We start from the raw sequence: 9,687 nt of genomic DNA on the forward strand, positions 1-9,687 counted from the left end.
CCTTGATATAGATATATGGTTTTGCAGCACATGATCCGCAGCTTTGCGGCAGGGTAAACTGACTGATGAAAACATGAAAATTGCATTCTACTTTTAAATTGTCTTTTTTAAATTAGATTCAGTATTCTGCACTTTCTAAATTTAATTTCGAAATACCGCTGAAAAGGAGACTGACCATCATGCTGTTTATTTTTCTCCATCCAACATTTACATACGACTCGTATTTAACACCATTTTCAGGCTCAAAATCACTTACTGGTATCTCCATTAACAATTACCCATCTCCAATAATCAATTTGTTGTCATCATCACTATCACCAGCCAGTATCTGCCAAATCAAAAAGTAATGAACCACGCTGGTAATCAGACATTTTGGGTTTTCTAGGTAGTCTGTATTTTAAAAATGCATTTGTAAAACTTCCTTCATGGAAGGTTCAAATTACTCCACAATGCTTATTGTTATTATAACAACCATTCATGACATGCTAGAAGAGCCCACATATGTAAACAGTTGCCTACTCTCAACAAACAGATGTTAAATAAAACTATACTTTGCTGAACACATTTCCATATGCATGGCTTTCAACTAAATAGTGGGAATTTTTGCACATAACTGTTGCCCAAGTGTGCGAATTCATACAAATTTTGCACAATTCATGCAATCGCACACCCTGTGAGCATCTCTGCTTAAGTACTTTACATATCAACGACATTTGCACGAAGTTTTCTGTTGTATTACATGTTTAGGCTCTAACAAATAGTAACAAAAGAAAGAGTGAAAACAACAAGCTTAAAACAATATAACAAATAATTTATTTCCCTGGAAAACACTGTAAAGATAAAAAAATAAGAACTTACAGTTTTAAGAATGAAATCCAAAATTAATCCAAGAATACTCCACGAATTCAATTTTTGAAGTCCTAGTAATGAAATATTCTAATGAATTCAAGTTCGAGTCCTGACGAAAAATCCAGAATGGAAGGCGATGACATATACTGTCTTCAGTATGGTGCTGTATCATCTACAGTTCTTTTTATTGCACAGTCAATAATATTCTGGTGTTTGAATTTCCAAATAAAATTTATAGAAATGTCTTTGTCCAAGACTTCTGTATAAGCACACAAATATTTCCAGGGGCCCCGAGTGTCCGAGTGGTCTAAAGCGCTCTCCGTTACGGATCACTGCCATCTCACCTCTGTATGCGTGGGTTCGAGTCCAAGGTTCGGCTAATGTTGGTACGTGGGAAAGCCTGCCGGTAGCTTCTCGTGGGTCGGTGGTTCTTCCCTGGGTTTTCCAGGGTTCCTCCTCCACCAGTTATACTGGCCGCCATGTATAGCCTATCTTGTGCTGAAAAATGGCGTCAAATCCTACAACAACAAGAACAACAACAACAATAAATATTTCCAGGAAAAAGAATTAATCTTTAAGAATCCAAATACGCTGAATAAAAATTAAAATATAACTCCAAACTGATCACAACAAAAGGAACACCTTTACATCCCAGTATTTAGAAGCCTGACAGAAATATCTCTCTAAACGTCACTATTAAAACTAACTACTGCGCAATTTTAAAAAAACCAGAATTGCGAAATAGAGGCTGTTTACATATAAAGTTACGTATTCCCAGTATGACCTTGATAAAAACCAATCATTTTATTCTAAGAATAAGATAAAAATAGAACGTTGTTTATTTGACTCACTGATTTCTGAATCAAGGTCAGGAACATGGTCAGCTATAGGTGTTTACAACTTAACAGTCAGGTCAAACTAATTTCTGGAAAATATCAAATTCCTAGTAAACAAAATTACATTACTTTGACATGTAATGAAAATTAAAAATAAAAAGATTTTAAAACTTATAAGCAATTAAATTAAATCAAATATAAATTAAATCCAATATACCTAACAGCTGTTTTGCTAGTACTTCCTATTTGTCACACAACGATTAAGCTATACTAACTCCTGATTGGTAGTTATTATTTAACCGGGACTGGAACAAGCAACAATCATCAATGAGATCTGAATGCAACATATTTCACTGTTTGACCCACTGGTGATGTAGCTTTCAAATCGACCAAAGTAGACAAGATATTATTTAACGTAGAAACTTTGCATAAATATAGTTATTAAATGATGAGTAAAGTACTTCTTTATACACGTGGAACACGTTTGGAATATATGGTATGAACATGCTGCTGGGTTAAGATAATTAGCATGGAATGGGGGAGAAGTCAGATTATAAACCATGTCACTTTGGTGCAATTTGTAGATGGCAAGCAAGTATTCTCCAGTCATTTTCGTTTTCACTAATAAAAATGAGTGCCTAGGACTGCAAATGATGTTTCAGATGAATTCTATATTTAAAGAATAACAAGGGAAACTATTAATAATTGTTCATGACTGCTGAACAAGGTTACAATGTTCAACACTAACTTTTTTAAGTAGGACGCCTGCAGGACTTCATGCTCTTGAAAACTGGTGGTCCTTTTTACTGACAGAAGGTCCTGCTCATTTATGGCTATAGTTACTGAGAAAAATACATAGGTGTCAACCCCTTGCGATAAAAACATGTACGCCAGACCAATAAAAACCTTACAAAGACCAAAAAATCCTTACATGAAAAAATGTATTAATATATTATATAAGATCAACAGTTTTAAAACAACAAATGCTACACACAAAGTAGTTTTACACATATTTACATAAATATTTACATTTCTGAAACTTTCTCTCATTCTTTTCACTTATAACACTATCATCCTCCTGCTTTGGCTGAGCAAAGGAGGTTTTGATGGATACTCCCTTCATTTCAAAATTTCTTTCATACAGTTTTGTTCTGAAGTGTTCCTCCAGATCATATACGCCCAACACCACCACTTTAATGTCTTTACTGCATACTTTACAAAACGCATGGGAAGATCCTAACTTGGATACATCTACAATGCCAGGGAAGAATTTAATCCAATCAGCCTGAAACTTGCCATGACCTCGGTCAGTGTCTTCATACTTGTGATTTTTTTAGTTAGGCTCAGCCATTTGATGGATGGAATATTTCACCTAGATGAAAGAAATATAAACAAAATTAAAAATTTAGATTTGACATGTGATAGAGGAAGATCTCCCGATTACAAATGTGTTACGAATTTATATTTATCCCCATAAACCCCAAGATGTCAGGAGCTCTCCAAAAATTGAAATTGAAAAATATTAAAAAAATCGAAAAAGTAGCAGTCCAGAAGTTTATACCTCATAAGTTATTGATTGTTTCTATTGAAATTGCATATCTGGTGCTTGAAAAGTTATGAATTTGCTATATGGTGTGCCGATTTTGGTCAAAAACTTTATATAAATTGACAGTGTTACATATTTTCAAGCCACGAGAATGACGTCCCTCAGTTTCTGTAGTACTTCCATCATTATGTAAATGCATCTTCTTGTTTGCATTATGTATGACAAATTTAAATCAAAACTAAGACAGCACGCTAAAATGCCGGTGCTAAATTCAGCAGACTATTTAATTTTAGTGAGTATATTGTTTAAAATGTTAATAAATCAACTTTATCTCCACACAGAAAAGTCGGACGAATTTTGATTACACCAGCATGACCGCCACACTTTGTAAAGTGATGTAAACTTTATGCATAAGTATAAATAATAAAATAATAATGTATAAAATAAGAAAACATACTTACTACACAGCTAGTTTAGTCAATATTAGAAATCCGAGTGAGCATCAAATTTTCTGAGCGATAAACGACAAGATCTTCACACAAACAGGAGTTGAACCATGAAATTAAACTAATTTAAATATCAAAGGAAAAGCACGGTTTTGAGTATGATTTGACTGGTTGTTTCAGGCCACCCTGCACACAAAACAAAACAAACAATTTTTTTAATGTTGTACAAAAAAATTTACAAAACGGTTGTATGGCTGTACACTGAAGAAAATGGAAAAAACATACAAATTATGGGTAAACCGTACAAGTTGACACCTATGAAAATGTGTAATATATATTATAAAATAAAACACACATACAAGGTTTGCATTAAATTCATCAACAGTTTTTATGCTCTGTTTTTTAACGCTGACAAACGTTGTGTGTGGTATTTATTATCCTCATCACAATCATTGTCGTCATCAGCTGCATCAACTTCATTTACGCACCACCTGTTCCCATTGCATCAATCTTTTTCATCCCTTTCTTCCCATAATCTCTGACATAAGGCCCGCTATAAAATGACTGATGGTTTCGCTGTACACCTAGGGTACATTTTTTATACCAAAAAAGTGAGTTGGTGGTTTAAGTGTTTACAGTGTTATAAATGGAATGGATCTAAATTTTAAATTTATGGTTAAGTAGTTTAAATCTCTAGCATTATAGTTTAAATTCAATAGTATAAAATGAAAGTTAATAACATTTACCCTGAATTCAAAAGTATGGATACAATTTCTGCCTCTTTGTTAGATGTATTAGTGGAGACATCATCAATAACAGACAAAAAGAGGCAATGATATGGACCTGTTCTGACCCTGATAAATTTATGCCAATACTGCCTATTTCCAAACCTTGTCCAACCCACATAATTTCACATTGTCAGTATATGGGTTTCACCACAAAATGAGCATTTATAAACATGAGAGGTAGTTTTTAAAAGGCTGCCTTATTCAGCAACAAAATAGATTTCTCACCTTCAGGGGAGCCAGGGGCTGCATTCACAGCTTTCTCTCTTAAGGTATAACGGTACCAAATGCGCAAGTCCAGGTGGGCGGAGCTTAAGGTGTATGGAACATTGTATTCAGAATTAAAGAACAACACTAGCTGTGATTGGTGCATTATGTAAGAGTTGTACTTTCTGTTTGGCTTAAAAAAATGTTGAGCCTCTTGGCAACATGTGAGTTTGTGTTAATTTCTATCTAGATCATATTTTGTATTTTTTATGATTTTTTTTAAATTATGGTACACATGGCTGAAAATGCGCTTGTTGTGACTAGATAACTCTTACCCCTGTCTAGTTCCAGTAGAGTTATCTCTCTTAAATGCAATGGAGTACCTGGTTATGTCATTGTCAAATTGACAATCTAGCATTGTTCTATATGACAGTGTGTGACATGCATGCCCAAGTAGGACAGAAAGTATATTTATTTCACAAAACATTAGCATTGAGGTATATGGAAAAACAATTGGTACCGTGATACCTTAAGCTATTCCTTTTGTGGCTCTCTGATGAGTCATGGGTTCTGACTGTACCAATTTTAAAGTTTTTGCAGCCAACTAAAAAATGTTCCTGAGCGTAATATATACAGAGCAAACTGAACATGTCATCTCATCCTTCTCCTTGTTGCGAGTTAGCCACGGGAATTAGGTATCTTGCAATTTTCATTCTCTTTTAGTTTTATCGTACACACGTATTTTGAGTTTCTTGTTTTTGGTGGGGTTTTCTTGGTTTGGGGAGGGGGTTGAGGCAGGGGGTGGTGGAGAGATCAAGAAATCTCCATATTTGTCAAACACATGAAACCAAACAACAAAAGTCAATCACCAAAATGTTTGATGCTCTTACATGATAAACAAAGTAAGCACCCAAACGATAATTTACTGTAAGTGCTCTTTGCTTTATTTTAACTTCATTTCACTTTTGATTTTCGGCGTGTTTGACATGTTTCTAATTAGATTTATACAATCCTATAACATAGGATAGATATAATTTTAATATCCACAATTTAAAATAGCAGGCCCAAGGTACTACCCAGCTTTAGGAAAGTGGTCGTCCTTCTCAAAATCAGGTGGCCTCGAGCTAGTGACCCTGCGTTAGTGTCGAACCCTGCTGAAGACTAAAATAACGTCCATACAGTATTGTTTTGTATTGATTCTCCATCTCTTGTATCGATATGTGTATCGTTACGGAAAAAGTACTGATGTATCGATATATCGATCAATTGTTTCATGTCTATAAATTACTGTTCTTAATGAAAATGGAAAACCAATTTAACTTTTCATAAATATAATGAAGCAGTAATTACTCTCACTAATTGCTTTGTACATACTTTCCTTGCTGCCTAACAACCTTTATGTACGATGTTCTCATCTATTTTTACATCTCTTTAACACTATTTATAAACCTATACTTCTGATTTAATGCACTATAATAATTATGTACCCAAACTGTTATTTTAAGATCCATTTTAGAATGATTACATAGTTTTCCAATTTTATCGTTCTTTCAATGATTTTAAAATCTGATGTCTTTTTTATGTAATAATATATAATTAAAACCATCTGTAATTCTTTTTTCAAAATTCAAATAATTCTAACAGACAATACAACAACATGCATGGAAAGATATAAAACATCCCAGTTATGAAAGTATGAATGCACCCGGCTGGACACCACAACCCCAAAATTTAGTAAACATATTATTTTAATAAAATTTTTTGGAGGTGCATGGTACAAAAAGATATGTGAACTTTGACTTTTTCTGAACCAGGCCCTTAAGTCTTTGTATCATTTCTGTAACAGTTGCAATTAAATGAAGTAGTTTGTGCTCTAACATGGGGAAAATAATTTTACTGTTAAAATCACAGGATTTTTCAGAGTGGTGTGGGCATTTAAGATTGAATTTGAATGGGTTACTTTGTTTTACTCTATTCAAAATGGTCTAAACTAAATAATTTATATCATTAAAATGCACAAATATTTTGAAATTCACTTCACAAAGATCAAAATATAAAAAACAATATTAATAATAATAATAATATTAATTATCATTATTATTCATCCTTATATATCTTTGCAGGATTAAACAATGCATAAAGACAGGAACAGTCAGTCCAATTTCCATTACAAGGACTCGTGTCCTTGCTAACAAATTAAAGGCACAAAAGTGCAGCTGAAGGTGCATTTTCTTATAAAAATGTTGGGACATCTATGTCAATGAACTGATTAAATACTAATTAAAAGGTAATTATGGGGTAATATCAAGTACTTAGAGGTTTTCATTATGAAACACAAGCTCTCTGAAATCTTCGTATGTAGCTTAATTATCTATTGTCTCCGTATTGAAATGCCGCTCAGCAGTGATCGGCAGATCCCAAACAAATAAGACACATCCGGTGACCGAAATTTCCATACAGTGATTATATGACAAATTGTGTACAATGAAGTTGATGACGTAAAACACAAACACGCTACGAGACTGCATAAAATGTCAACAACAGTAAATACAATCTTCTACTGATCTTGTTCTTTTCTCCTTATCCTTTTCCTTTTTAATTTTGAGTGGAAACATTGAAATTTATTTAAAAGTACTTTTATACTTATATTTAAATAGAAAATGACTTAAATCTATGGGCTTTGTACAGTATTGCAAAATTCCACAGTTACTCGATTTCTTGTATAGTATTCACAATCCTTTAGTCCCATTCAATTTTATAAACGAAAATCGTCTAGAATATTTACTTTTATTGATATTCTCAAAACTTAGTAATTTCATTAATCATTTTATAAATTCTAACCAGATTGTCACCAGTGGACTCCTAACACTCTCATCTTCCTGGCGTTTCAAACAAAGCAGAAACAAATTCATGTTCTGCTTCTCTAAGTTAATACCTTACATACACAAGGTTTTAAAGATGAGTTTTATTAAAATCTGCAACTGGAGTATGGAATTCAGGTCCAAAAACATAGGGCCAGATCATAAAGAGTACACACACTCAAATGTACAGTCACTTGTCACTTGAAGTTTGACCACCATTTTATTCTTGCACATGTTTATTGGGTATTATGCACACCGATTATATAGACACATAGACTTTGCTTTGGTGCCCTTTTGAGGAAAGTTGGGGCCCTTTCGAAATTTTGCTCCCCCCATAACACTTTACATGATGAAGCCCAGAAAACTTCCATCAAATCACAACCTCACGTGTATTAGTTTCTGATTCTCAATTAGGACTATATTCCTATAAGTTTGATAAGTAATCACGAATACATTAGTTATCAAATTATGAAATACTTTTGCATATTAAAATTCATTAGAGAGACAACTGGACCACGGTAGCAATCATCGCGTGTAACAGAGAAGATATACACCAAAAGATAAATTCAAACGTAGAAACTTTGTTATTACCCGGACTGAAATCAGCTCACTTTGAAGCTCAAGTCCAAAGTGACCTTTAAGAAGGAGAGGGAGAGAAAGGACGAAGCATGGAGCAATAAACAGAGGGGGGAGAGGAGGACCTGCTGTGCAGCCTGAAAACAGAGCTGACCAAGCTCTACACATAGTTCAAACAACTTAAAGGCAGACAAGAATGAGTGTAATTGTTTATTTATATCTTGCAAAACAAGTACTAATACATACTGAAAAATGTTTGGTACTAGGTAACCTGGCAAAGACTCTAATATCTACAAGTCGGTAGTGTTCTGCACAGCATAGAAAACGGATACTTATATTGAATGATTCTTTTTTTACCAAACAATATGTTTAATGTTGTTGTTGTGGGTTTTAACGCCATTTTTCTGCACACGATAGGCTTTACATGGTGGCCAGTATTAATGGTGTAGGAAGAACCCGGGAAAACCCCGGAAAGAACCACCAACCCACAAGAAGCTGCTGGCAAGCTTTCTCACATACCCACATTGGCTGAATCCGAGACTCGAACCAGCACAGACAGAGGTGAGATGGCAGTGATCCGTAACGGAGAACACTTTATACCACTCGGCCACTCGGGGCACCAATATGTTTAAACTGCTTTACTTTTTGTTGCTACTCACCAGCCCACCCCAATATCATTTGATAAAGGAAGACTGTGCACAGATAGCATAGAAAATACAGAGGCCACCTCATTTATATGGCCACCTTATATAATACATGTCATCTATTTCGCCTTTGTCAGTCATTGTACTTAATGATATAGGACTATTAGCTTAGAGTAGCAAAATAGAATGATGTAAATAAGTGCTTGTGGTACAATTTTAATTCCTGTGGCAATCAAAATATAACTAGCTAAAATCATTTCATATATACAAACAAATATTTCATACTGTTAAGTTCAACTTGACCTTTTTCCATTTTAAGTAATAAGTTTATATTTTTTACTTTAAAAAATAAAAAAAGGTAACAAAAAGTCAATGCGACCTTACATTAAGGTTCCTCAATTAGACCTGGCTAGGTTGCAGTTTTTTAAAAAGTTAGACCTGTGCAAAATTCATAGATCCATTTAAATCTTGTAAAATAATGATTACACCTTTATTCTTCTGTTTTAAATATGATGCATGCCTTCTTGTGCATTTATAAAACCCCAAAATATGTTAAGATAATACTACATATGCACTATCATGATAAACGTAAGGACTTAAAAATCCTAAAATATTTTATTTGCCCAGCATTTTGACTGACATGCAGGGTCATAGAGAGCGATCACGGGCCCTGGGGTAAGAAACACCCATGCATCTCCAAGTTCTTGTTCAAAATTTTCTTTAATAAAATTAAAAAGTGTTGCTCAGCCTGGGCTCCCTTATGGGTCCAGACCCCGGGGATATATTCCCAGTTGCCCCCATCTCTTGTTGACCCTGCTGACATGAAAGCTCTCAAAATTTCTACATGGCATTCAGTTTTTCCACCTCTGAACTGGTGATTACTGCTAATGATTTTTCTAATAAAAAGTTTACTTGATGCAATGGCAATTTTGAAACT

This window comes from Sinohyriopsis cumingii, chromosome 16 (genome assembly GCF_028554795.1).
Source record: "Sinohyriopsis cumingii isolate HCF-2022 chromosome 16, ASM2855479v2, whole genome shotgun sequence".
Taxonomy (NCBI): domain Eukaryota; kingdom Metazoa; phylum Mollusca; class Bivalvia; order Unionida; family Unionidae; genus Sinohyriopsis; species Sinohyriopsis cumingii.